Source organism: Squalius cephalus, assembly GCF_949319135.1.
Source record: "Squalius cephalus genome assembly, chromosome: 16".
Classification (NCBI taxonomy): domain Eukaryota; kingdom Metazoa; phylum Chordata; class Actinopteri; order Cypriniformes; family Leuciscidae; genus Squalius; species Squalius cephalus.
In genome coordinates this window covers 7,317,468-7,344,181 of record NC_137137.1, presented here as the reverse complement: position 1 = coordinate 7,344,181, position 26,714 = coordinate 7,317,468, and the positions used below count along the sequence as shown (strand labels likewise).

The 26,714-nt window shown below is 36.5% G+C and overlaps 1 protein-coding gene across 1 annotated transcript in view; it reads left to right on the top strand.

Annotated features, from left to right (window-relative positions):
* The window catches only part of fibcd1a (fibrinogen C domain containing 1a), a 158,687-nt gene that overhangs the window by 9,064 nt on the left and 122,909 nt on the right, over positions 1 to 26,714 (top strand). The window contains exon 3 of the mRNA XM_079897233.1: positions 15,346 to 15,459. The gene's annotated coding sequence lies outside the window, so the exon portion shown is untranslated. The remainder of the gene's footprint in view (positions 1 to 15,345; positions 15,460 to 26,714) is intronic.

Sequence of the window (26,714 nt, the reverse complement as noted above, 5' to 3'; positions counted from 1 at the left end):
CTACTGTATATATGATTTTTCAGCCATTTTGCCTAAAATTATCTTTAAATGTCTTTCATTTCTCAATGTTGCAGTTGGTCTGACACTCCCAGCCATGTTGGCATGTCTTATTGTCTTCTTTGCGCTTGGACCCGATAATTGCTGCTTGCAGCTATATTTTTTGTTTATTTTCGTATGTTGAATAATTCTTGTTTTGTGTTGGGTCGAATGTGAATGTAGGTCCTTAAGCAAAACCAGTTGAGAACCACTGATTTAAGGCTCATTTTGTGGGTAATGTAAAAGATCAGAGAGAAATCCTTCTAGGAAGCCTTAAATGACTTTGCTATTTGCCTCTGAGGAGAGAGAGAGAGAGAGAGAGAGATACAGAGAGAAAGGAAGCAGGAGACGGTTTGTTTACAGACCCATCTCCCTCCCACATGCGGAGAGCGCTCCAAGATGCGGGGGTGCCAGGTCCCAGAGCTCCCTAACCTGGACCGAGGGCATCGAGCAGCAGCCCGTCTGGGGCACAGGAGGGGTTGTGGGCTATCGATCCAATAAAGAACTAGCAGGCAGCTCATAAATGAACTCAGGCCCCCATGACATTGCATTAAAGTTGGCGTTTTATGGGAACAGCATCCCACAGGTAAAGCGGCGTGGAGGTTTTATTATTGTAATTACTCGTGGCAGGTTGCTCGCTAAGACAAAAAAAAAAAAAACAATGTTGGCTTGGCTGAAAAATATCTCTGCGTTGTTTCAGTTCAAGGCTGTGAACCGTCTGTAAATATAGCAAACATCAGCATGAGATCATGTACGTAAGCATGTAGATAATTTTAGGGTGCTTTCAGACTAGAACGCTTTTATTATGCATTTCTCATAGCCACTTGTCTTCAAATAAGTTGCACATTATTAATGTTATAAATGAGACAAAAAGTGCACACATCCAGCAAGCCAAAAACTCAATGTGGGTGTTCAACCACAAAAAAAGTTGGCACACCACAGCTCCAAAATACAAAAACTAATTTATTGCATGTTATCACCAAATGTGACATTTTGAGTCTGATGCAGAGCCATATGGCTCAAAACGTCTCTTTTGATGATAACATGCAATAAATTAGTTTTTTATTCTTGAGCGGGGGTGTGCCAACTTTTTCTTTCTTTTTGACAATAATGGTATATCACTTTTTTGCTGTCGTTAGCAGGAAATTACATATTAAAATTATTATAATTTTTTTTTTTTTTAATTTAGCTATTTTTGGATCATACTTTACCAACGAAAGGTTCTTCATCTCATTTTATTTTCTCTTTTTATTTGCTGCCTGATGGACGCACACCAAAACATATTGCCCGTGCTTATTCATGCATATTCATGCTTCAAGAAACATAAGTTAAAGACTTGAAACAGTGAAAATAATATTATAAAGCAGATCATTTCAGCAAAATTCTGATTCATTCAAAGCCCTTGTAAAATAGCTCATGTATGCACATCTGTGACAGCATACCAGTAAAATGTTCTATTAACGCTACTAATTATGATAACTCTTGACCTGTCTCGCTCTGTATTTGTGCGTCACTCTGGGTTTCTTTGTTGTTCTCAAGTGTAAATGCACATAAAGAGGTCCTGTCTGCTGTCATACAAATACATCAAATATATAAACTGTTTGACATGACACACTGTACACCGCCGAGCCCTTCATATAATACACAATTATGCATTAAACCACATGCTCAACAAGCATATGGTAAGCATCGACAAAGCCCAGATCATATCTTGTTCTCAAATGAGTTGTATATTCAAAAATCAGCATATGGCACCAGCAGCTGTCATGACCCTCAGATAAAGTTTTACCAACTGCACCAACGGTCTGTCAGTTCGACCAAAAAACAGCATCGTAGAGCTGATGTGATTAAATGTTATACCAGCGAGTCTTCCAGAACCCAAATTGTTCTAATATGGCATGAAATTTGAATGATCCAACTTTGAGGGAGCTTAAAGCTTGTTTTCTGCATGACTCTGATATGCTTGAAACGGTTTCTTTATCATCAGTAGCCAATATATTTTTTCTTCTCAATTTTCGCCCAAGTACACCACGTCCTGTTATATAAGTGCCAAGGCTGAGCATCAGGGATGAACACTTGCCCAACAGACTAACAGCTTGTTTATTTATAGAAATAAAGAATCTTGCAAAAGTACTGTATTAAAGATAGAGTTTATTGAAAAGAAGTCAGAACCCATGTAATTAAATTTATCTGTAAGAACACATGTCCCTGTGTAGTTCCAGGGCTTAACTGGTACAGAGGATAAACACGGAATACAAATAGCATTAAAAAAATGCAAAGTATCAGACAGACAGCATTTATAACTTAGTTTAAGCATGTGTATGTTTCCGTACTGATGTGGATAGTATCATTTGTTATAAATAATCATAATATTTTGGTTTGTGTGTGTGTATGTTCTGGTAAACCCTACATTATGAGGATAAAATGTCCCCACAAAGATGGCAATGTTCGAAATTTTTTGGTCTCCGTGAGGAAAACAGCTGGTCAATCATACTAGGTGATGTTTTTGAGTTTGTTTTGATGTTTTAAAAGTTTTCTGTGATGGGTAGGTTTAGGAGTAGGTTCTAGGCGATAGAATATATAGTTTTTACAGTATAAAAATCATTGTCTATGGAAAGTCCTCATAAAACATGAAAACACAACATTAGTGTGTGTGTGTGTGTGTGTGTATATTTATAGATACATATAAAAGAAATGGAAAATTGTAGCAATACCAAAAGTAGCAGTCAGTATGTGGTGTGGCCACCAGATACAGTTAAGTACAGTGCTTCTTATCTTCACAGATTGAGAGATATTTTCCCGTTTTTGCTGTGAGATCCACTCCACTCATTCACCAAGGCACATGTCTGGGAGGACATGTTCTGGTTACATGTGGTTTGGCACTGCAAGGATAGTCTGTCCTTCCTGCCTCTCTGTAGCACCGTCTTTGGCCTTGTCCACACTAATACATTTTCGCATTTTTTTCTCTCCGTTTTGGCCTTCTGTCCACAATGAGACGGCGTTTTTATTAATGAAAACGAACCTTTTTGAAAACGCTAATGATTCTTTCTCCTGGCTTTTTTTTCAGAGTTAGTAGAAATGTCTTTTTAGTGTCCTAAGTTATTGGAACTGTGACTTTAATTGTTTACCGCCTGAAGACTGTTAGTTCAATTCAATTCACATTTATTTGTATAGCGCTTTTCCCAATACACATCATTTCAAAGCACATTACAATTGAGAGTGATCTGTTATCAGAGGTATTTCAGAAATGTACATATACAAATCACACAGTTAGCTAAAAATGTACTGATTTAAACAATGTAATAAGTTAAGGCAGAAACAATAAGCTCATTGAAGTATTGAATACATTTTTGTTAACAAATGATTATGACATATAGAAAATTGTAGCATTGGTGCATGTTGATTCAGAGTTTGCGTCATCTGAAGTCTTCGCAGGAGTTGGCGTCGTCTCTTCATAGTTGTTATGCATCTGAAGTCTTCATAATAGGCTGGATGCAAACTGGAGCTGAAATACTCTCTAGTTACCTCAGGATGGGCATCCCAAGATAAAACAGAGAAAGAAATAGAAAATAATTAGCGTAGCTGCTGTTCATATAATTAAGCATTTAGTGTCTTAAGGACTGTCCCACAGGTGCATGTGCAAATATTGTTCATGGTTCATTAACAATTATGAAAAACATTGTTTAAACTCTTTCCAATAAAGATCTGTAAAGCTTATTTAAATTTTACAACAAAAACAAAAAAATAAAAACAGTATCCTGAAAGAGTTTTTTTTATCGATTGACAGCACTAATATATACATGCATACATGTATGATACTATCCACATTATCTACCATATATAGCCTATATAAAATGCATGTGTAATATACACTCACCTAAAGGATTATTAGGAACACCTGTTCAATTTCTCATTAATGCAATTATCTAATCAACCAATCACATGGCAGTTGCTTCAATGCATTTAAGGGTGTGGTCCTGGTCAAGACAATCTCCTGAACTCCAAACTGAATGTCAGAATGGGAAAGAAAGGTGATTTAAGCAATTTTGAGCGTGGCATGGTTGTTGGTGCCAGACGGGCCGGTCTGAGTATTTCACAATCTGCTCAGTTACTGGGATTTTCACGCACAACCATTTCTAGGGTTTACAAAGAATGGTGTGAAAAGGGAAAAACATCCAGTATGCGGCAGTCCTGTGGGCGAAAATGCCTTGTTGATGCTAGAGGTCAGAGGAGAATGGGCCGACTGATTCAAGCTGATAGAAGAGCAACTTTGACTGAAATAACCACTCGTTACAACCGAGGTATGCAGCAAAGCATTTGTGAAGCCACAACACGCACAGCCTTGAGGCGGATGGGCTACAACAGCAGAAGACCCCACCGGGTACCACTCATCTCCACTACAAATAGGAAAAAGAGGCTACAATTTGCACGAGCTCACCAAAATTGGACAGTTGAAGACTGGAAAAATGTTTCCTGGTCTGATGAGTCTTGATTTCTGTTGAGACATTCAGATGGTAGAGTCAGAATTTGGCGTAAACAGAATGAGAACATGGATCCCTCATGCCTTGTTACCACTGTGCAGGCTGGTGGTGGTGGTGTAATGGTGTGGGAGATGTTTTCTTGGCACACTTTAGGCCCCTTAGTCCCAATTGGGCATCGTTTAAATGCCACGGCCTACCTGAGCATTGTTTCTGACCATGTCCATCCCTTTATGACCACCATGTACCCATCCTCTGAATCTGATGGCTACTTCCAGCAGGATAATGCACCATGTCACAAAGCTTGAATCATTTCAAATTGTTTTCTTGAACATGACAATGAGTTCACTGTACTAAAATGGCCCCCACAGTCACCAGATCTCAACCCAATAGAGCATCTTTGGGATGTGGTGGAACGGGAGCTTCGTGCCCTGGATGTGTAAATTTTTTTAAAATTAGATGTGAATTAAAAAATTACTATGATGAATATTTTAAATGATTGAATTCTTCGCTGATAGAGTACATTGTTGAACACGTGTTGGAACTGCAGAGCAACATCAACACAGAAGAGTGCTGTTTAATTACCTAACATCTGCTAGAGCGTGTGCGATGACTCAAGGGTGTGGAAACAGAGACCATTTAAGTGCCGTAAACAAAACCCAGCAGTATCTGTAGTCAGATCTAAATTATAAAATACAGAGGTGATATAACATTTCTATACGATTTACAGTAACAATTTAATTATATAAAAAAATTTGTGTTAATATATTTTGACTTTAATAGTTTGACACTGGTGTGAACAAATTTTCCTTACTCCGTATTTTTGTCTTTTTACCCAGTACAAATATCAAAACATTCTTAAATCAAGAAACAATTACATAAGAAGGATATACAGTCAAACCAAAATTTATTCAGACACCTTTAACATTTCTTACATTATCACAGATTATTCGCTATAGTTTAGAAAATGGTAATAAAATATGACAAGAAATCAAGAGTTGATATCAAATCAGTTGATATTTCACTGGTTTTGGCCATGCTTATGTTAGACTGTCTCATAAATGAATTAGGTTGAATTAGCTGTCAGCTGTTAAATTTAAGTACACAATTAGATAATACCAATTGAGGTCAACCAATTACCAAACAATGTTTAAAGATATGAATAAAAATGATGTTTATTCAGCCAGCGCACATACCTGTATTTACTTCCTGTTTTCGGTCGAAGTCCATAGTAATCGATTGTCGAGTTCACGCGCATGATCATAGGTACTAAACCAATGCGCGTGAACTCGACAATCGATTACTATGGACTTTGACCGAAAACAGGAAGTAAATACAGGTATGTGCGCTGGCTGAATAAACATCATTTTTATTCATATCTTTCACATCTACTGCAGTCAGATTGACCCGCGTTCACTCCGAAGGAATCACTCACATGACCTGTGCACTTGTAATGACAGCTCAAGGATGTTAAGAGGCTAAAAGCAGGTTTAAAACTTGCCCCATTGAAGTCAACAGGGTGCAAATTTTAAAAAGAGGATAACACGGTGTAGGCAACACCGATTTTTGTCGTTGTTCTCTGTACTGACAGCACTCCAAATGTACAAAAAAATGAGCTCAATGTTAAAATTGACCGGAGTTCTCCTTTAAGCAAAACATGGTCAGGTCAAAGTGTCTGATTAATTTTAGGTCCCAAATTTGGTCCCTGACAGTGCATGTTCTACCCAAGCCATCAAACTGACGTTTTCAGATTTTGATCAAAGATCACATTTTATGTGAATCAACTAGCAAAGATGAATTAATGTGCACTAACAATGTAAATAGGGTCAATTTTGATTTCATGCCTACTATAAGACTTGTGTCATTTTGCTTCTCAAGTAAATGTATCTTGTTATCCAGTGCAAATATCTTATAATTCTCACATCAAGACAAAAATACTATGTAAGAATTTAGTTGTAGCCGGCATCATAAAAACAACAACTTTAACCACTACTGATTCAACTTCAATATGTGTGTTTAATTGCTATACATTAAATAATCAGCATAAAATGTTACTAATTCTGTAAAAAACTAAAAAGCGCTAATAAAATAGGACATTTTGTGCTCTTCTTGACGTGTTGATTTCTCTTACAGTATCAGTAGAGTTAATCCTGACATAAATCTGTGACTTAAACACCTTTGGTGGACACTGTCTTGCTCTGATTTTAGAGCCGGACATCTCCCATGTAATCCTCTCACATGATTAGCCTTTAACCTATTTGACGCTTGAGGTGTGCTAAAGCTCAAACACACATACACACAACACTGACACAAACTGCAGTGACCGTATTGCTAACCAGTTTGGCGTGAGTGGGTGTACCTCAAAATGTAGTGTGCTGCTTATCTAGACAGCATTTTTGGGTGTCATTTGATATTGGAATAACATGTGATGCCCCAAAATTCTGTTCATTGTGTTTGTTTTAGTTTAATCGCCCAAATTAGCATATTTGAGCACTATACAAATATGTCATTGTTGTGATACAACGTGTATTTGCTATAGCTAATAATAGCTTACATGTTTCTTAAATTAGAGGTGCAGGTTTTCAGGTCCTCAAACGCTGTCGTATAAATGCGAGTGTTTAATCATCCTGTCAAATTGTATTACACATTTAATCTTGCTATAGCGTGGCCTTTTCCACTAATCATTTTAATATATTTTCTGGATAAGCATTAAAAGCTTCAGCAGTAAACATCATATATTCCTGGATCTATCTCCTCACATTTTTTCCATTTGAGCAATTTACTGGCATGCTACAGGCAAGGCCATTTTTCTGCTAGTGCTTTAATAAAATGAGCTTCAACTTGGAAAGTGTCAGTAATTCATGCTCTAAAGCAACTCTAAAGTTTCTCTTATGGACCATTTTGGTCTCAAATTGGAGTCGTAAAGAATAAAACCCACTTTGCACCTGAAACGTGTACTGATTTACCACTACAAATGGATTCTAAGCCCAAGTTTTAACCACCCTGATTAAAATTCATAGTCTCATTTTGTTTATTGCTCATTTTCATCTCGGAGACTCGCTTTCTCTCTTCGGACCGATTTGTTCAAACCCTGTCAGTTGTGTTTCAGCACAATTTGTGCGTCTCTGTGGTTGGCTGATTGAAAAATTAAACATTTTCTGAAAAGAAACATGGTGTGATAATGAGGAGAAAGTGAATGGTGTCAGTTGGGATTCTTTCCTGAACTCTTGCCCAGAATCCGTGCGGCCCCTGAGGGCTTTGTCCTAGAAATTCCACTCCAGTCACTGGTGATTTCTCCATTGCAGATTACGAGTCTTAATCAGAATCCTTCTTAGAAGTGCCACTAAAGCTTCTATGTCCTGTGCTCAAACACAGATAATTACTCTGACAGCTGTGAAGCCAAATGTGAGTAAAGACGTCCCACGTCCTTGCCAGCCACTCCGAGTCTTAAGACACTCTGCTGGACGCGAGCTGTGCGAGGCCGGGCTAATGGCTTTCACACCTGGCTGTGGCCGCAGTCTGGGCTCAGGCCGTCGGCAGGTTGGCACGACAGAAGGACGAGTGTCTAAATTGGTCCAGAGAGGATCTAGGTTGTCAGGTTCAGTTTTAAACAAGGGATTTAATCAAAGATGTGGGTTTTACACAGGGATTTGTCTATAAAGCCTTATTAATTAATGCTGCGCACAGCTTCTAATCTTTAGCGTCTACCAAGACTGATGGGGACCATAGGTCAGTGAATCAAACATGCTGTCCGTATTGCAGCAAAGCCCGGAGCGCTCCAAGGATGTCTTGCTTTACTGATGACCTCGAGACCCCTGCGGCAACTGGGGATCAACTTAATGTTGTCGTATGCATAAGCTGGGATTTCGGTCACGCTCAATTTATTTACGCTTTTTGGAAACTGAAAGGAAGTTATCCTTCCTACTATCTATCTGTCTGTCTATCTATATCTATCTGTCTGTCTGTCTGTAAAAAGTGATCAGTTGACTTAACTTAAAGTGAGGAAACCCGTTACCTTAAAATTAAGTAAATAAACTTCATGCGTAATTGAAAAAATTAAGTTATGTGGAATTTAAGTTATAGTTATTTTAAGGCAATAGGTTTCATCACTTTTTTGAAGATGTCAAGTTTTTTTTACAATATTTTATATTAATTTAATATTTATTTTATTTAACATTTTATTACTTTTGTTTAATTTGTAGAATAGAAATGACACTTCACCTATCTGCTTAATATCTGCTAAGTTAGTAAACTGTCTAAAGTGGAGCATCGAAATAAAGTGTAACCAAATTTATTTATTACATTTGTTTTATTTGCAGAACAGAAACGACATACTTCACCTATGTGTGTACACATACATTATACAGTAAATATGTATGTGTATATATAAGTATATAATCCAAAGGAACATGTTGGCTTTTTCAGCAGAGTATAAGATGCATTTGTATGTTATTTTAAAAAGTATAGTATGCTATAGCTGGCAAGCATGTTAAAAAATGAACACGCACATTTCTCTGCATTATAATATTTTGAGGTACATTATTGTGTCTATTCCGAGCTCTCCCATGTGTGGTGCATTTGACACTTCCATGACATGATTATCATCTTATGCTTTCCGAACGTTGCCAGTGGCTATAGCCTGTTTTAGCAGTCTGAGTAATGCTCAAGTGTAAATATATATGCTGTACATTTTCCAACAATTATCTTTTACCAGAAATATATAGAAAGAATAATAGCTCATGTCTTTGACTAGCCAATGAATGCTGTTTTTATTTTACTTAACCTATTGCCAAATACAGCTGCTGAATTATTCAGCACTCTATGCGTCGATACAGAGGAGTATTTATTCCTCTAACACGCAGAAGCCTAAGACAAACTAATTAGTCAAGATTACTCCTGAATTCATGATACAGCAGAAATGCAGGAAGGTAATTAATTCTGCACTTGCACATTTTCATTCCATGCATTCAATTATTCAATAAAAACCTCATGCAATACTGTGAAACGGTTTGTTTTGTGTATTCCGTGCCTGGAGTGTATGACCTTATCCCCTCTGGCGCGGTAGCGTCGTATGTTTTACGTGTCAGTGTACGGTCAGCGCACATGGAACTATCACTTGATCAAAGAGAAAGGGGACCTCGGGGAACGCAGCAGGTGTCTGCTGCTCTGCCTGGGTCTAATTACCGTGTCCCTCACATTCCAAATCTAGTTTGTCGTGTTTATTTGTTCCATTTGAACAGTGTTTTGATGATGCTTGCTTTGTCACATATCTAAAACAGTGAAATATGTTATGAAGCCTGTGGTGTGGGATATCTTCGGTCACAGCCTTTGGGCAACATCTACATAAACAATGATTTCTGAAGGATCATGTGACACTGAAGACTGGAGTAATGACTGCTGAACATTCAGCTTTGCCATCACATGAATAAATTAAATTAAAATATATTACAGTAGAAAACAGTTCTGTCATGACAACTCTTGGAGTGTTTGGCATGATAATGGATATGACAATATTGATATGTTTGGTCTTGGCAGAATAGATCTGCTACACTGCTGCTGCAGAGTAAGTACGGGACACATACGACACACTGCTGTGAGCAAGTGAGACATGCTGCTGCTGTACAATATTACCCGTAGCAGATCTATACAGGTGGAGCTGGGGAAGGTGGAGGGTTTCTGAATGCACGCTGCAAATGCTATTGCAAATACTTAAGTCCCCGATATACTTCAAGCGAAATCGAAGAACGAACTGATGTTACGTCATTTCGAACAAAATCAGGCCAAAACTGACTTCATTTGGAGTTAGTTTTGGGAGTTCGAAACGATTGGTCCGTGGCCATTAGGTAATGGGTAGGTGTGCGCGGAGGCTCCTGTTGAGTCTGTAGGTGTTAGACGTCTGTGAGTCAAAACATGTTCACTTCTGATGAAACTGATGAGTTGATTCTCAGTGAAGTGAGCCATCACATGAAAAATGATCCATTCAGTGATCAAAATCTGTCAGACATGTTATATTCCATAAATATTTATGACATGTAATGTTTGTGTTTGCTAAATAGGAAAATGAAATAAATATTTATTTATTTATTTATTTATTTTATTTTCCAATTTATATATATATATATATATATATATATATATATATATATATATATATATATATTGCTGACAGCACAATCACCACCATTTTTTGAACAAGGAAGAACATCACAACATTTTATTAAAATTTTTTATGTAAATGTTAAGTGTTACATGTAAACTGAAAATTCTTGTCATGGAAGAGCAATAGGAAGATATGTAAGAAGATATGTATGTGTTAGAGAAAGACATATTAGTGTAAAAATGAACCAGCAACTGAGAATTTTCGGTTTACATGTAACTCATTTCTGCAAAAAAAAAAAAAAAACAGGACTATAAATACAAATTCATTTCTTTTTGTGTACTACAGTATTGACTTTTGACTGTCTGAATCTAAATGAATCATGTTTTTAAAATGCTCAGTGTGATACACAGACAAAACTGGCATCCTTGAATAGTATAGAAAGAAGTTAGTCAACAAAACAGTATAAAAAAAAAAAATTTGTATTTAACAAATATTTCCATTGTGAAAAAAACATTTAGGGGCCTCAAGGGGCCTTTAGGGGGCAGTCGTGGTCTAATGGTTAGACTGGTAACCCAAAGGTTGCAGGTTCGATTCTCAATCACTCCCCACAGCAAAATGGCTGCCAAAATGGCGGCAAAATGGGTGTGTGTGGCCACGGTTTGTGTGTATGTGTTCACTACTCACTGCTCCTAATGTGTGTGCATTTACTTGGATGGGTTAAATGCAGTGGACAAATTCTGATTATGGTTCCTTAATGTCACTTAATCAAGTATTTGAAGGTTGAGTAGCGAGCTCATTGGCTACTGATAGAGCAGGAACCATGTGAACGATGTGATTGTAAGCTGAATGAGTTAAGGAACTATTAGCCTGCGCCATCTAGAGTTTCATAACAGAACTTTGTATTTCTTTTATATTGTAATAATATTTCTGTTTTTGATCAAATAAATGCAGACTTGGAGAGCATAAGAGACTTTCAAAAACATGAAAAATTTTCATTTCAACATTCAGCAGGATAGCAACATTCTTTTGATTGGAAGTGTAGATGTGGCATTGAAACTGTAGACAAAAAAAAAAAGCATTATTAATTTGACAGTGAGATTGGCATTGAGATGGCGATGCACCTGCATCATTATGCTGGTGTATAAAAGTGCACAATTATAGGCCGTTTGCACGTTACTTGCCAACCAAATAACCAGCAGCAGAGAACCATGCAAGAGTAAATGTGCAGCATGTTATGGACAGGTCAAAACATATAGACTCGCTTCACTCACGATATGCATTCAGATATACTGATTGTCAGGTCAAACGTAAGAGAAATCTCAATCGGTTACTCTAAATGCTTATCTAACATTTTGATTGGTTCTTGTGTTTATACTTCTTGGTTGGCTCTATTTGGCAAATCAATGTGGTTGATGAGTCAAATGATTCTTGCATGCATGTGCATGAATTATTCAAATCCGATACTCTGAAGAGGTAAACAAAGGCCCGTTCCATTTGATGGAGTCTCACCCTGAATGACCCAAACAAAATGCCATTGCTTTGTTCCAGGTTTGTATTGCCAAGGCTTTTTAGACATCAAAATTATTCTTATGCAGCGCAGAGGACGAGATACCAGAATGCAAAGTGGTTTAAGCTTCGCACATCATCTTGGTTTCATTTAACCTCAGTGATACACTCCATTAATGCTAAATTTAGCTGCTCTCGCGTTCGCCCCGGATAGACCCCGTAGATGTATTTTTATTAACTACAACCTTATATTAAGATATGCGTGTGCAGCTTTTTGTAATTATCTCTGTGTTCTCGTGTAACATTATACTGTCCTATTTGCATTTGCATTAACATTTAAGTTCAAATTTAGCAGATGCTCTTGTTCGTACTTTTTTAGTGTTGTATAATGAGGAAAAGTACTGTTTTTTTGTCTCAGTGTGTGACTGCAGTGGTCAACAAATGGCTAGCATCCAATTGTGAGAGTTATCTGCTTGGATGCATTTGCAATTATGAGGATGTCAGGAAATGTTAGGGGAGAACAAGCTAAGTCACATATTAGCCTTTACACTCATATGACTGGATAAATGTGGTGGGGAAGATTCTATGAGGTCAGTTCGACATAAAATACAAATTGATAGACGGGTTTAGCGATAGGGTCAGAAACTTTTGTGCTTTAGCCAGAATCCCACTGATAGCATATGTATATTGTTGAGACATCTGTTCAGCATGAATGTGTTTATCTTGAAGATGTTATTATGAGGATGCACTGTATCGTTATTCCTTAACGTTCCGATTAGGGGGGGTTCTAAATCCCTAGCTCTAAATATTACATTTTTTCAAATACTTAAGCCAATCCGCTTAATGTATGGACTCAATTCAAACTGTTTTGTGAATCATCCAGATCTAATTTTGCCTTTTACAAACTTTATACTTTTGTAAACCTCGGAATTATATTTTGAAGATTTTATATTCACCTTTCAAAATTTAACTGACATCGGTGACATCAATGTGATATTTTGCATACTGCGTTCCAATTGGTCTTTTTCATTGAAATCTCATCTTCTCAACATTTTTTGATTTAGCATGATTTATGATCTACTCTTAATTAGTGGCATAAGTTTGATTTGAACATTCAGAGGCACTCAGTCACATTTTAGTTTATATTTGTTCATACACTGATATAATAATCACTAATATTCCTTTTGGTGTGCTGTGATATACTGTATATGACTACATTATTGATTTCATGTACACTACCGTTCAAAGGTTTGGGGTCGGTAATATTTATAATGCTTTTCTCTTATGCTCACCAAGGCTTAATTAATTAATTCATTTTAAAAAACAGTAATACTGTGAAATATAATTACAATTTAAACAAACCATTTCTATTTGAATATATTTTCAAATGTAATTTATCCCTGATGGCAAAGTCAAATTTTCAGCAGTCATTACTCCAGTTTTTGGTAAATATCCTGTTTATAAATTATTAATAATTTATGAACTAAATTCTTTGCTTTTCCAGATGATGTGCACTTCATTCTAATGCTGCAAAAGACTGCATATTTGAATGCATCTGATGTCTGAATACACAAGAGGAAAAGGACATATAATGTATATATATATTTTAACAAAAAAGGCAGAAAAAAATCTTATTGAACAAAGAGATATTGCATTTTCACTCATTAAAGATTCATGCCCATAAGCACAGTAAAAGCACCGTGCAACATTGAGGGTTTTCGTCCAGACATACGAGTCCTACCAGGCAAACATCTTAAGTGCACCACGAGGATCAAGATATTTCTTTCTGTCAGTGCCATTGGTGTCTCTGAATTGAGTTTTAGTGTCTTTTAGATTCACTCGTTATGTAATTTCATACATCTTCATTGATTTTCCATGGGGTTCCATCATTCAACAGCTGTTTAAAGAGGAGTCATATCATGAAAAATCAAATTCTCTTCTCTTTTAAGATAACATATACAGTAACATGAAAACATTCTGTAACTTTCAGAACTCAAATCCTCATTTCAAGTCCAAAAGCTATTTATTGAAACTTGGCTGCAAAAACGACTCATTCTGCACCCTAAATTCACACATCATCCCGTTTTGGCTCGATGTAATAATGGCAAAAAAGGAGAACTAATGTTTACAGGTACTTTTTGATCTTGAAAATGTATTCGTAGATTTTGGAAATTAACTAAGATAAATAAATGCGGCAGAAGTATCGTTCATAGTTAATTCATGTTAACTAATGAAACCTTATTGTAAATTGTTACAGTTGAAGGTTTTCCTAACTATTCCTTTTATTTCTTCAATCCTTTTCCTAATTCAGCCTCAAAGAAATGTCGTGCCTTTTGGCCCCTGAACTTCACTCGATTTAACTTTGTTGACATCACAGTAATGCATTTTCTCCATCATCTTAAAAGTGTGACCGTGCTCTGTCTAAAAGAGGCCCTGTGAACCCTGCTGATGATTGGTTGATCTTGAAAGCCCTGGTCTTATGGTCAAATATCTCCCTCCTGGGAAAAGCTCTTACAAATGGACCACTTGGAGACCACCGCTGAGAGAGACTTCTTCATCCGCGGTGGGCGAGAATGCACGCAACTGGAGTGTGTGTGTGCTCGTGCATGTTCTCTCCCTCCAGGCCTTCCCCTGGAGTCCGGCCCACTGCTGGGAGCGCCATGTGGCCGATTGTCAACCCTCCACTCTCTCTCCATCACGTAGCTGCGGGACGCCCTGAAACGCTTCCAATCCAAGCAGATTATTCCGAGATAAAGACTCGGCGACAAGAGCTCTCCGAGGGACACTCGGTATTCCATTTGCAGCTGTATTATTCCAGCACTCCGTGGCATCTGCGTGACTCTTCTAGTGATGCGTTTCCTGCGCTCTGTCTCCCACTGGCACAAATAGACGAACAGATTTCCGTCTCATAAACAAGGGTCTGGTTCCACTGAGTGATTGTGTATGAATTGCACTTAATCAGCTCCTGTGTTCAAATATCATCTCTGGCTGCCAAGTCTATACACTCATTAGGTAGATGATAACAATAACACCAGAGTGTGTCGTTTCGTATTTGCGATGTCATTGTTATTAGACTGCATCAACCTGTTAATGTGCGGTTTGGTGTCAGACACGGCCATTAAAACCATTAGCGGTGGTGATGTAGCACTGAAACTCTTTTCTACTGTCTGTATGCGGAGTCGTAAAAGTGTATAATGTTTTCTTTTCCTCTCTTTTTCATTTTAGGAGCTCCCTCTCTGCTCCCAGACCACCACGTCGACATCTAAATCGAATTACGCAGCTTATCCTGAACCGACTGTTTTCAAAACAAATCATGAGAATATTCAGCTCCTGTCCGAGGTAAGGCAACCTGAGAAAGAGTTGCTCCCATCTGACTTCTGTGAAGTATGTAAATACAGCAAAGCGCTCACACCTCAAGGCAGAGAAAGATGTTGAAGGTCAGTTGAAGGGCTGAAGCTGTTTTATGCTGCAGGAATGCTTGACAGTGTGCATGAATAAGACCTGTGATTTGTGCATTATGCCCGATACCAATTTTTTTTTTTTTTTTTTTTTTTTTTTTTGCAGTATTCAAATTATATAATAACAACCGTGAGCAAAGTAATACTTCTTTTGAATACATATTTTTTGAAACACAATCTTGCTTTTATAGATAGACAGAGAGATATGACAAAATACATTTAGATACATTTAATAAATACAGTCTTATCATTTATTAAACATTATTACAACGAATGGAATAAAACATTTTTTTAAATACATTTAGTTAGATAAAACGTACTATAAAATTCTAATTCAAAATATATTACAAATAGTTTTTAATAAATGAAAACAATTATTGTAAATAATTTTTGATAAATACAATGTATACATTTTTAATAAAAATGTAATAAATAAAACGTAATATGAATTTAAATTGGATGGATGGATGGATGGATGATAGATAGATAGATATTCATTTCAGTTGATACATGTGACAAAATGAATTTAAATGAAAAATGTATTACATAATTTGATTATTTATAATACATTTTATTTATCAAATTATTTATTATACATTTTAGTTTTGATGAACCGGTTTGCTTGCATCGTCCTTTTTTCCATCATTAAAGTAAATAACATTATTGACTCAATCTTACATATCCTCTTTCACCATCCTATTTATATTTGTCACAGCAGCGAAAATCAAAAGCTCATATGTTGTTCGGTGTTTACCATGGATTCACGTAAGCCTCTATTCTTCAGATGAATACAGCATCTTGTCATCATACTGTAGAGTTTGAATATGTAGATCGGAGCCCTGGCTGCTGTCTGTGCCTGTGATTATGAGGGAAAAAATGAATAATACTCCCTCGTCAATGACCTCTGACTCCTACGGCCCTCATTTCTGGCCCCTGGGCATTTAGTTGAAACAGAATGACTCCAAATCACGCTAAATATACAAGCCGGGTCTACAAGGACTTGGGTTATATCTGCCGAAATGTGTGGGAGAGAGCATCTCACTGCAACCACTAACAAGTTTAAACCATGCGTAACAATCTGTCAGAGAGACACGAATATCATTTCAAAAGCTGACATCTTAATAGGAAAGCACCTTATTTATTTGATTTCCTTATTTTTACCATTTCTAAGAAGAATCATTATAATAATACTGCCGCACTATCACCAGAAACAATTATAGATTAAATATTTTCAAATGTATCATTTTTTGGTCTCTATTTAGTTAAAAATATTAGAAACTGCCTGCTTACAGCCCCTTTAACCTGACAGTATGACGTTAGCAGCGAGAGGGCAAAGTTTCCGTGTTTCCTGGGTTCAGAAAAAGCAATTATTCTAATTGTTTTGCAATAAATTATTCAGCAGGCAGAATTTAATGAGCTTACGTGCAAGGTATTTTCCAAGATTTGTATCAGTGTCTTTATTAGCATTTCATGAGGACCACTATTGTTGTTTTTGTTGCTATGCCAAGCAAACTTAAATGGAAAAGCAATTACAAAATGATATTTTAGCATGTTTTAGCAACTTTCCTGTTTAGTATGCATGTAATCTGTGTCACTTTCCAGTAGTTGCCTGAAAGCTGTTAGGTTGTGGCTAATTTAAATTTTTCAGTTTGATTTTATCAAGATCAGTGTGATGTGTACCAAGAAGTGAAAATTTGATACAGGAGATACCAGATCATTTTAATGCAACGCTCAGCCATTTCTCACTAATGCAAAAACAGAATAATGATGTCAGCATCTTAATCTTTTTTGTTAATTCATTTTTAATGCATTATCATTTCAAATGGTTCATAATAACAACAGGTGACGTGATAAGAATGTGATGGGCACGTTTATTCAATGTTTTGACAACTTCTAAATGCATTTCTCTGTTTGTCCATTTGTCCAGTGCCATCATGTAATTATTGATTATTATTATTAAATTATTGATGTAAGGCTATAAACAAGTCATTTCTCTCGGTGGCCATCTTGGTGACATCCATAGACAGCTATTATCTATTATCTATTAACCAAATTGTGAACGAGTGAAATCTCCCAAAGTGTCGGCTAAGCTATAAATAGCTATACAATCAGAAATTTTTTTTTTATGTTTAGCTCAAATCATGCAAAAAAGAACTGTGGTTTTGCGCATACATGTTCTTAAGTAAACATTTTCATCTCTCATTCGTTTTCTGTGAGTGGTCCATCTTTTCCTCCTTTGCTGAAAGCCAGTGATTTACAGTTTTGTTCAAAAATCTGTGGTCAGTATGTTTTTTTTATAATGAAATAAATGAATACTTTAATTCAGCTTAGATGCATTAAGTTGATCAAAATATATATATATATATATATATTTTTTTTTTTTTACTTTCTATACATCAAAGAATCCTAAAAAAAAAAAAGTGCATCATGGTTTCCACAAAAATATTAAGCAGCACAACTGTTGGTAATAATAAGAAATGTTTCTTGAGCAGCAAATCAGCATATTAGAATGATTTCTGAAGGATCGTGTGACACTGAATACTGGAGTAATGATGCTGAACATTCAGCTTTGCCATCACAGGAATAAATTACATTTTAAAATACATTAAAATAGAAAACAGTTATTTTAAATTGGAATGAGAATAGCCTAATCAAAGGTAGCCAATCTCGTCATAGTATATTTTGGAGAACAAAATTATCATCCAATCACTATTCATTATCGATTACCTTGCAGTTAGTGGAGGCGGGATATTAGAAAGCACAGAGCGGAGGAGATCAAGTCAGACGCAAAGATTTAAAAGAAGCGTGTGTTCATTTAACGAGGATCTTCAAAAAGAGTTTATCAAGGTATTATGCTAAAAGTTGTAAAAAAATAAATAACTAAGTGTGGTTCAACTTCTCTTTGCTCCTGAATGCTCAAATACATACAGATGTCAAAATACATATCATGTGGAGTATTGGTTATGGCTTAAATGTGCATTTCAATCCCGTCCCGTATTCCACTATGAGAAATCTGGTCACCCTAAAGGCCTCATTATACTTCTGCGTCAGACCTACGCCGGAGCCTCTACGCTGTAGGCAACGCGTTGCTTTTCATTTATACTTCTGCGTCGTTGTCCGAGTTCACGCGTGCAGAGGGAGCATGTGAAACCCGAGGGAGCGGTCCTAGCAGACCAATCACAGCGATTGCGTCCGCGTAGAGTTGATGCGTTGTTACATTTTTGGAGAGGTGCACGTCAGGGTACGCGCGCTACACACAGCCTACGACGTAGCTACAGCGTAAGTTCGACGCAGAAGTATAAGCTTAAGAGACTAATGCATCCTCTCTAATGACAACATTTTGAATGAAAGGCAACCAGAAAGAATGTTTTGTAATATTATAGGGTGATATCACCAGTAGTTCATCAGAATGATCATGCTGTGTGTGTGTGTGCGCGCGTGCCCTGTGCTCTGTTAAAACATGACCCTCTCATGTCCACACTTTCATGATTTCGAACATGCGAGGACAGCCTCTACCCATTATGGAAAGGCCTGTCATTATTTTGAGATACTCTGCCTAATGTTGCGGTGTCACCTCCTCACATCATGTCTTCCAGAGTCATATTATCTCACACACGCCATCGGGTGACACAAAATGCTCTCCCTCCTGCTGAAATGTCCAGTCCAGTGCAGAGAAGCTCCATCTGGGGCACCATCTGCTAGTTTGCTTTCATTACATGTAGGGAGCTGAAAGTCCAACGCTCCCCGTGTTCTATCAACAGGTAAGCATCCTCAAATGCTTTAAAATCTCATCCTTTATGGACTGGAAACAACCCTGCTTCCTTTATTAAAACATTTTTGGCGTGCATTACATTTCTGTATTTGAATGCATTTCTTTACTTCAAAAATAAGTAAATACAGAATCTCTAATTCAATTGCTACCATTTAAAAATGCTCTTTTTCTGTGAAATGAAAATATAATTATGGCCATCCTGCTCTCTGCTAGGCATCCTGAGATTCACGGTTGAATCCAAGCCATACATGTGAAATAAGCATCAGATGCTGTGTTTCTCCACCCACATCCATTGGCCTTAAATTACACGTTTGTTGGTCCTGAGAGCTGTGTGTGGGTTTTGTGTACCGCTGTCATTCTTAGCCAGTCCTTTTTATCTCATGCGATTATGTCTCAAACAGATATTTATGGATATTAGAGTTCTGTGAGAGCGAGCAATTGTCCTCTGTCATTTACTGGTGTCAGAAGTCTTGACTTAAAATACATATATTTGCGAGACAATTTCCTTATTTTTCCACCCTGTTTTTGATAGGGCACCAGTGGAATACATTTACAGACAGCGGCACCAGCTTTTCTCAGTGACATATGGACCTTTGAATCATATTTGCTCACCGTCATGTGGTTTTAAACTCATGTGCTGATATTCTTGGTGTGACACATAGATACACCGCCGTTTTTTTTTTTGTTGTTGTTGTTTTTGCACGATTTGAGCTAAACATGACATAGCTTAGCCAACACTTTTGGAGATTGCACACATGTACTGATTTGCTGCTAAAGAAACATTTCTTATTATTACCAACAGTTGTGCTGCTTAATATTTTTGTGGAAACTGGGAAGCATTTTTTTTTTAGGATTCTTTGATGTATAGAAAGGTTTTAACTTAAAAAAATCAAATAAAATAAGAAATATTTTGTAATATAGATGTCTTTACTGTCACTTTTGATCACCTTAATGCATCCTTGCTGAATTAAAGTATTCATTTCTTTCATTAAAAAAACATACTAACCCCAGATTTTTGAACAAAACTGTAAATCACTGGCTTTCAGCAAAGGAGGAAGAGATGGACCACTCACAGAAAACGAATGAGAGAAATTGTTTTCTTAAGAACATGTATGCGCAAAACCACAGTTCTGTTTTGAATGTTTGATCTAAACATGACAAATTTTTTTCTGATTTTATTGCTATTTATAGCTTAGCCGACACTTGGTTAATAGATAATAGATAATAGCTTGTCTATGGACGTCACCAAGATGGCCACCGAGAGAAATGACTTGCTTTATAGCCTTACATCAATAATTTAATAATAATAATCAATAATTACATGATGGCACTGGACAAATGGACAAACAAACTGATGTGTAGTTAAATGCAAATCCAATGAGTCTTGAATTTTTACCACTTAAACAGGGAAATGCATTTAGAAGTTGTCAAAACATTAAGTAAACGTTTCTATCACATTCTTATGGCGTCACCAGTTGTTATTATGTACCATTTGAATTGATAATGCATTAAAAATTAATTACCCAAAAAATGAAGATGCTAGCATAGTTTACTGTATATTCTTTTTTTCTCTACTACAACAAATATGGGTGTAAAACATTTGTTATTATTATTATCATTACATGGTTTTAAACTTGTGCTGATATTCTCCGTGTAACACACAAAAAGAACAGATTTTTTCTCTGCAACAAGAATGTTGGGTGTAAAATTAAATAACTGACAAAAAACACCATAAAAATGCTATATGAGTTATGAGCAATCAAATCTCGTTATATATATTCCATCTGTGCAATCACACAAACCTATTGTTAGTCATTTTTCACTAATCTTTAACTTCACTGTTTACTCTCAAATCAAATTCTGCAAGTTGGATATCGGTCATATCAACATTTACATTTATGCTATTTAAACAATTTTTTTTTTCAGTTTATGCATTTCCTGGGAATCGAACCCATGACCTTTGCGTTGCTAGTGCTAGCACTGTACTGTTTGTGCTACAGAAACGTCTATTTCCTGTTGCCAAGTCATATTTTATCTGCAAGCCAAAGAGGAAATGAAGATTATTAGTAGAATATTTTGTCAAACATTATGAAGACAATAAAGTGAAATAGTATTTTGCATGGCAACCAAATAAAAATTATAAAAAAACAATAAAATAATAAGATAACACTTTATTTCAGTAATGCACTTTAGACATTCTACTAACTATAAGTAACTTTGCAAGTACATGTCAATTTATTCCTACTAACCCTAACCTACTATAACAATCTACTAATACTCTAATAAGATTTAGTTGACCTGCAGTTGACATGCAACGGATACTGAAGTCTAAAGAGGACTTTTTAAATAGATATAAAAAAACGAACAAAAAACAACAATCTTTGTGAAGATTTCTTAAAAATAATGGAAAAATAATGTGTGGATTTGGAACGACATGAGTGTGAAGGTTCGATCACGCCATGTCAGAATTACTGTAATTACGAGATTCCAACAAAGCATTCACATCCTTGTAGAACTCATAATTACAACTTGAAAACTATTTTCTGAGATCTCCAACTTGTACACCACATGAGCACGATATCACCTGACCGCCGAGATTCATTTAGGCATTGTTGTTGTAGAAAAGCATATTCTGAGTCTGAGGATGTGAACAGCTCTGAGTTTAAATCATGTTGTCGTTTCATAAATATGGTAATTACGACATGATGTGAAGCAGCACGAGTAAATAATGACAGAATTTTCATTTTTTGGGTGAACTATCCCTTTATGAAACTCAAGGGTTCCTTGCATGAGTTTGCAGTTCAGACATTTTGTTTTTGATTTTGTTTTTGTAGCCAAAAATATCTTTGATATTCCCTGCAATAATCTCCCCCTCACAGGAACACAATGTAATCTACAGACAACAAGTGCTTTGTGCCAAACAGAGCTGTGTTTTCCAATGATTTGGCAAAATCATTTCCTGTCCGATATCTGTTATGACCTTTAACATCTCTGCGTTTAACTTTTAAGTGCAGACTTTACTGCTGTGAATTGCAGGCCATTAATCTCCTGAAGTTCCTCCTATTTGTTTACAGACAGCTGTGATTTTGCACTGGTAAGCTTTTCCTCGATTTGTTTGACAAAGATGCTGAAGATGATCATTTTCACCACATCTAGTGGCGCAATCCAATGCTTAATCTCCATTGCAGCATGACCCAATGCAGTCTGGGGCTTTTAGTGAATGCTTGTCAAAGGGAAGCTACGAGTGATTTGATAAATTTCCTTTGTGAGGTATTCTGGTTGAAGTGATCTGAAGACAGACACTGAAATGTGATGTTAAAACCAAAGCAGAGCGGGAGCGAATGCACGCAAACATCCGGAATCCCTGCCTCATGCGATAATGAGAGTTTGAGCAGGTCTTAATTCTCACAGATGGGATCTGTCGATAGCAGATTAATGGAAACTAGGTTTGCGTGTTTGTAATGCATGGCCTGCAAAACCCTGAGGCATAAGAACGAGACATGTTGAGTGTTGTGGTCAATGCCATGTATTTAAAGGCATTCTGTGATGGAAATGACAGTGATGGAATCAAACAGCTTGTTCTCTTGTTTTTCCAAGGCTGATTTTACAGTATATCTAATTTTATGTATCATAAAAACATGTAACTACATTTTCACACTTTTTGCATAATTTGACAAAATAACAGCTTCAGTTAGCCTGGGTTTCCCCATGCTGCCTTGCGAGCAGCGCGATTTTATTCACGCTGTTAGGCAGCCTGGATACCATGGACCAGATTTTCCCCTCAAAAAGGGAACCAATCACAGAACGGGGAGGGAGCAGCAAGACGATGACGACGTCTATGCGACACACCGAAGCAGTTTGTTTATATCTATGGATCCAACATGGCATCAGATGCAAAGTTACCTTTCGATGCAGCCTTAGATAGTGTTCTAAGTAGTTTAGAACGCAAGTTTATTTCGTCTTCTTCCTCGTCGAATTTCTGTCGCTCTACGTACGTCATCTGGTATAATTGAAACGATTGGCTATGAGCTACGTGCAGGCGCATTTGATAGACATTCGTAGCGCCCAATAAATGGCTCTGGGCGTGTAAACCACGCCTCAAATACGAGAAAATGAAAATGTGGTTCCCAGACCACATCTCAATGAGACGAGGTCTGACGTTAGCCAGGCTAAGCTTCAGTGGGAATCACACACAAACAATAAAATTATAATGTATTATTTTTACAACTTTATAATTTCATAGTCCTAAATACACATAATTAAATAATATTTTAAATAATATAAATGTTTTAACTTTTTTTTTTTTTTTTTTTTTTTTTTGCATCAGTTGATAAAAATGCAGTTTGATTGAAAATGCCAAAATAAAAATCCTGTATATAAGTGAAATTTGCACTGACACTGTTGTCTCCTTTTAGGGGATAAAAAACATTACTGGGACAAAATACTAAATAAAATATACACTACCATTCAAAAATTTGGGTTCAGTGTTTTTTCCTTTTTTTAAATTAATACTTATTTTATATTGTTTCATACTTTCAGATTGGACTATTGTGATTCATTGTATTATGGTATTTCTCATGCATCACTTTCACGTCTGCTAGGCTTTTAACCGGGACTAGGAAATATAATCGTATAACACCTGTACTAGCATCCCTTCATTGGCATAAGATGTTAGTATAGGATGTTATTATTTGTTTTTAAGGGCTTAAATGGGATGGCACCAAGTTACATTAGTGAACTTCTTCAGCAACATACATCCTCTAGGCCTTTAACATTCCTAAGTCTCGACTAAAATCAAAAGGAGGGCCTTCTCTGTTGCAGTTCCTTGTTTATGGAACAGTTTACCCCTCCAGGTTAGATCTTGTGCCACCCTTGATGTATTTAAATCTCATTTAAAGACTCATCTCTTTTCTCTTGCATTTGATCGTAATTCATTTTTGTAATTGTTTTATACTATGTTTTATAATCTTAGATTGTACGTGTTGGGCTGTATGTAAAGCACTTTGGCCAACGTGTGTTAAATGTGCTATAAAAATAAATGTGATTGATTGATTGATTGATTGATTAAAAAGATTTCTAAATAAAAATATATAAATGCTGTTCTTTTGAATGTTCTATTTATAAAAATAAAAAAAAGATAATAAGAAATGTTTCTTGAGCAGCAAATCAGCATATTAGAATGATTTCTGAGGGATCATGTGACGCTGAAGACTGGAGTAATGATGCTGAAAATTCAGCTTTGCATCACAGGAATAAATTACATTTAAAATATATTCAAATAGAAAACAGTTATTTTAAATGGTAATAATATTTCACAGTATTAGATTTTACTGTATCAAACCGACCCCAAACCTTTGAAGAGTCTAAGTAATATTTACCTTGATTTTTCAGTTTTTTCTTCACACATCATGTGTCTCATTCATCTCAAGCACGATGTTTGCTCAGCTCTTTTCCTAAAAGTGTCAGCTTTTCCAGTAACAAGCTATATTGCTGTTAATAGATTCACTGTTGTTACTTACATTTTGTTAGCTTGTAATGTAGCTAACTACGTTTCGAAAAGGTTTTTGTAGCTTAGAAAGCATTGGTGACACACATTCTATGGTTGCGTGCCATGTAACCCCTCATAAACGCATCATTGCTCTGTGAGATTAGCACAAGCACTCCTTTAGTTATCTTTTCAAGTCTCTGACTGAGGAGAAGCCAATGTGAGACTCAGGTCATTATGATGTCTCAGAACATCACACCAACTGCATGACATTCCTCTATTAATACACTCGATAAACTCAATGCAGCTGTCAATGTGAAAATCTTTGGCTCTGTCTGCTTTCGGAAATAATTGCCTATTTACAAACCCACTGAAGTGTTTCGGCACAAATAGAGTATAAAATGCAAGCCTGATGAGGCGGTGTCAACCCTGTCAGTATTGCAGCGAGCCCGGCAGCGTCCTCCTTCGCCACCCTATTTGAGATTTCTGTCACCCCACACGCTTGTCACACAACTGTCGCATTATGCTGTCTCTCTCTTGTCTTCCTGCTTGTCACCTTTGGGATATTAGAGGGCGTAATTTGTGCCAATGAATTTAAACTGTGAAAAATAGTTTGAGGCCCAGATTCAATCAACCCCAAATTCAGATGAAACTTTTCGTAGAAACCGTCATTGCAAACGAGGGTGTTCAGTGTACGGACAAAATAAGTGAGCTTTTATCTTCCTTATTATCGTATTATCTTCCCTATAATACGAGTGAATTAAAAAACAGTAACGATGCACTGATAAATATTTATAACACTGCAATATGCCATTCAAAAAATAAGAATTGTCCATTTAGATTCCACGATTCATTTAAGCAATTTTCACACGCTAACTAGTTGAATTTGTCCAACATTGTTTATAAATGCATCACAGGAGAATTTAGAATTGTTGTACTTTTTCTGAAACATGCATCATTTCCACTACAATATCATTTCAATCACATATGTGTTTAATAGCATTCTGTGGTGGAAATTACATTTGAAACATTTTTGCAATAAAATAGCCAACACAAACAATTAAAGAAAATATTTTCAGACTTTTCCCATTATTTGACAAAATTCAGCTTGATTTTGAAATGACTTGACTGTGTGTGTAATAATATTTTATGATAAATGTCTTTTAAGATTGAAAGTATAGTTCTGGAAAAGGTCAATTGTGGTTTTTAATGTGCACTGAAAAAAAAGGGAGGAAGCAAAAAAGGAGAATATGGACATGGTCATTGCTAGGGAAAAGAGGCCCACTGGGCATTACAATTTTGCAAATGGAGCTTGGTAAGTAGTTTTAAGTTTTAGCGCCATGCCGTGATGATCCATATGCCATTTCATGTTGCATTTTTCTTGGCTAGTCAGCAAACAGACTGTGAGATGAGCATGCAAAATTTTTTACCCTGTCAGAAAATTATCGCAGGCTGTCTTTTATCGCAAGACCGTCAACGGACATCTTTGAACCCCTCTCTCTGTACGACGTAAGACCACCGTTTAGGACCCCAGAAACCACCACGATTGGTCTTTCGTCTTTTAATCTTTCTTCTGGGACTGCCCAAAATCATACAATGTGTACCGGACATAAACCAACAATAATATGGTTGAGTCATTATGATTATTATCATAGTAATTTACACAAATATTTTTTTTACCTACATTAATTATGCATCTTAAAAATATAAAAATAAATAATTATAATTCAGGGGTAGGCCTACATGTCTGTTCCTGGATGCTGTTCTGGAAAGTTTCCTCTCAGCATAAATGATGGGGAAACAGCCAAAATGCAGTTCCACCTACTATCACTGCTCCCTGCTTACTGAGTTCTCCCCTCGTCACGAGCGATTAATCCAA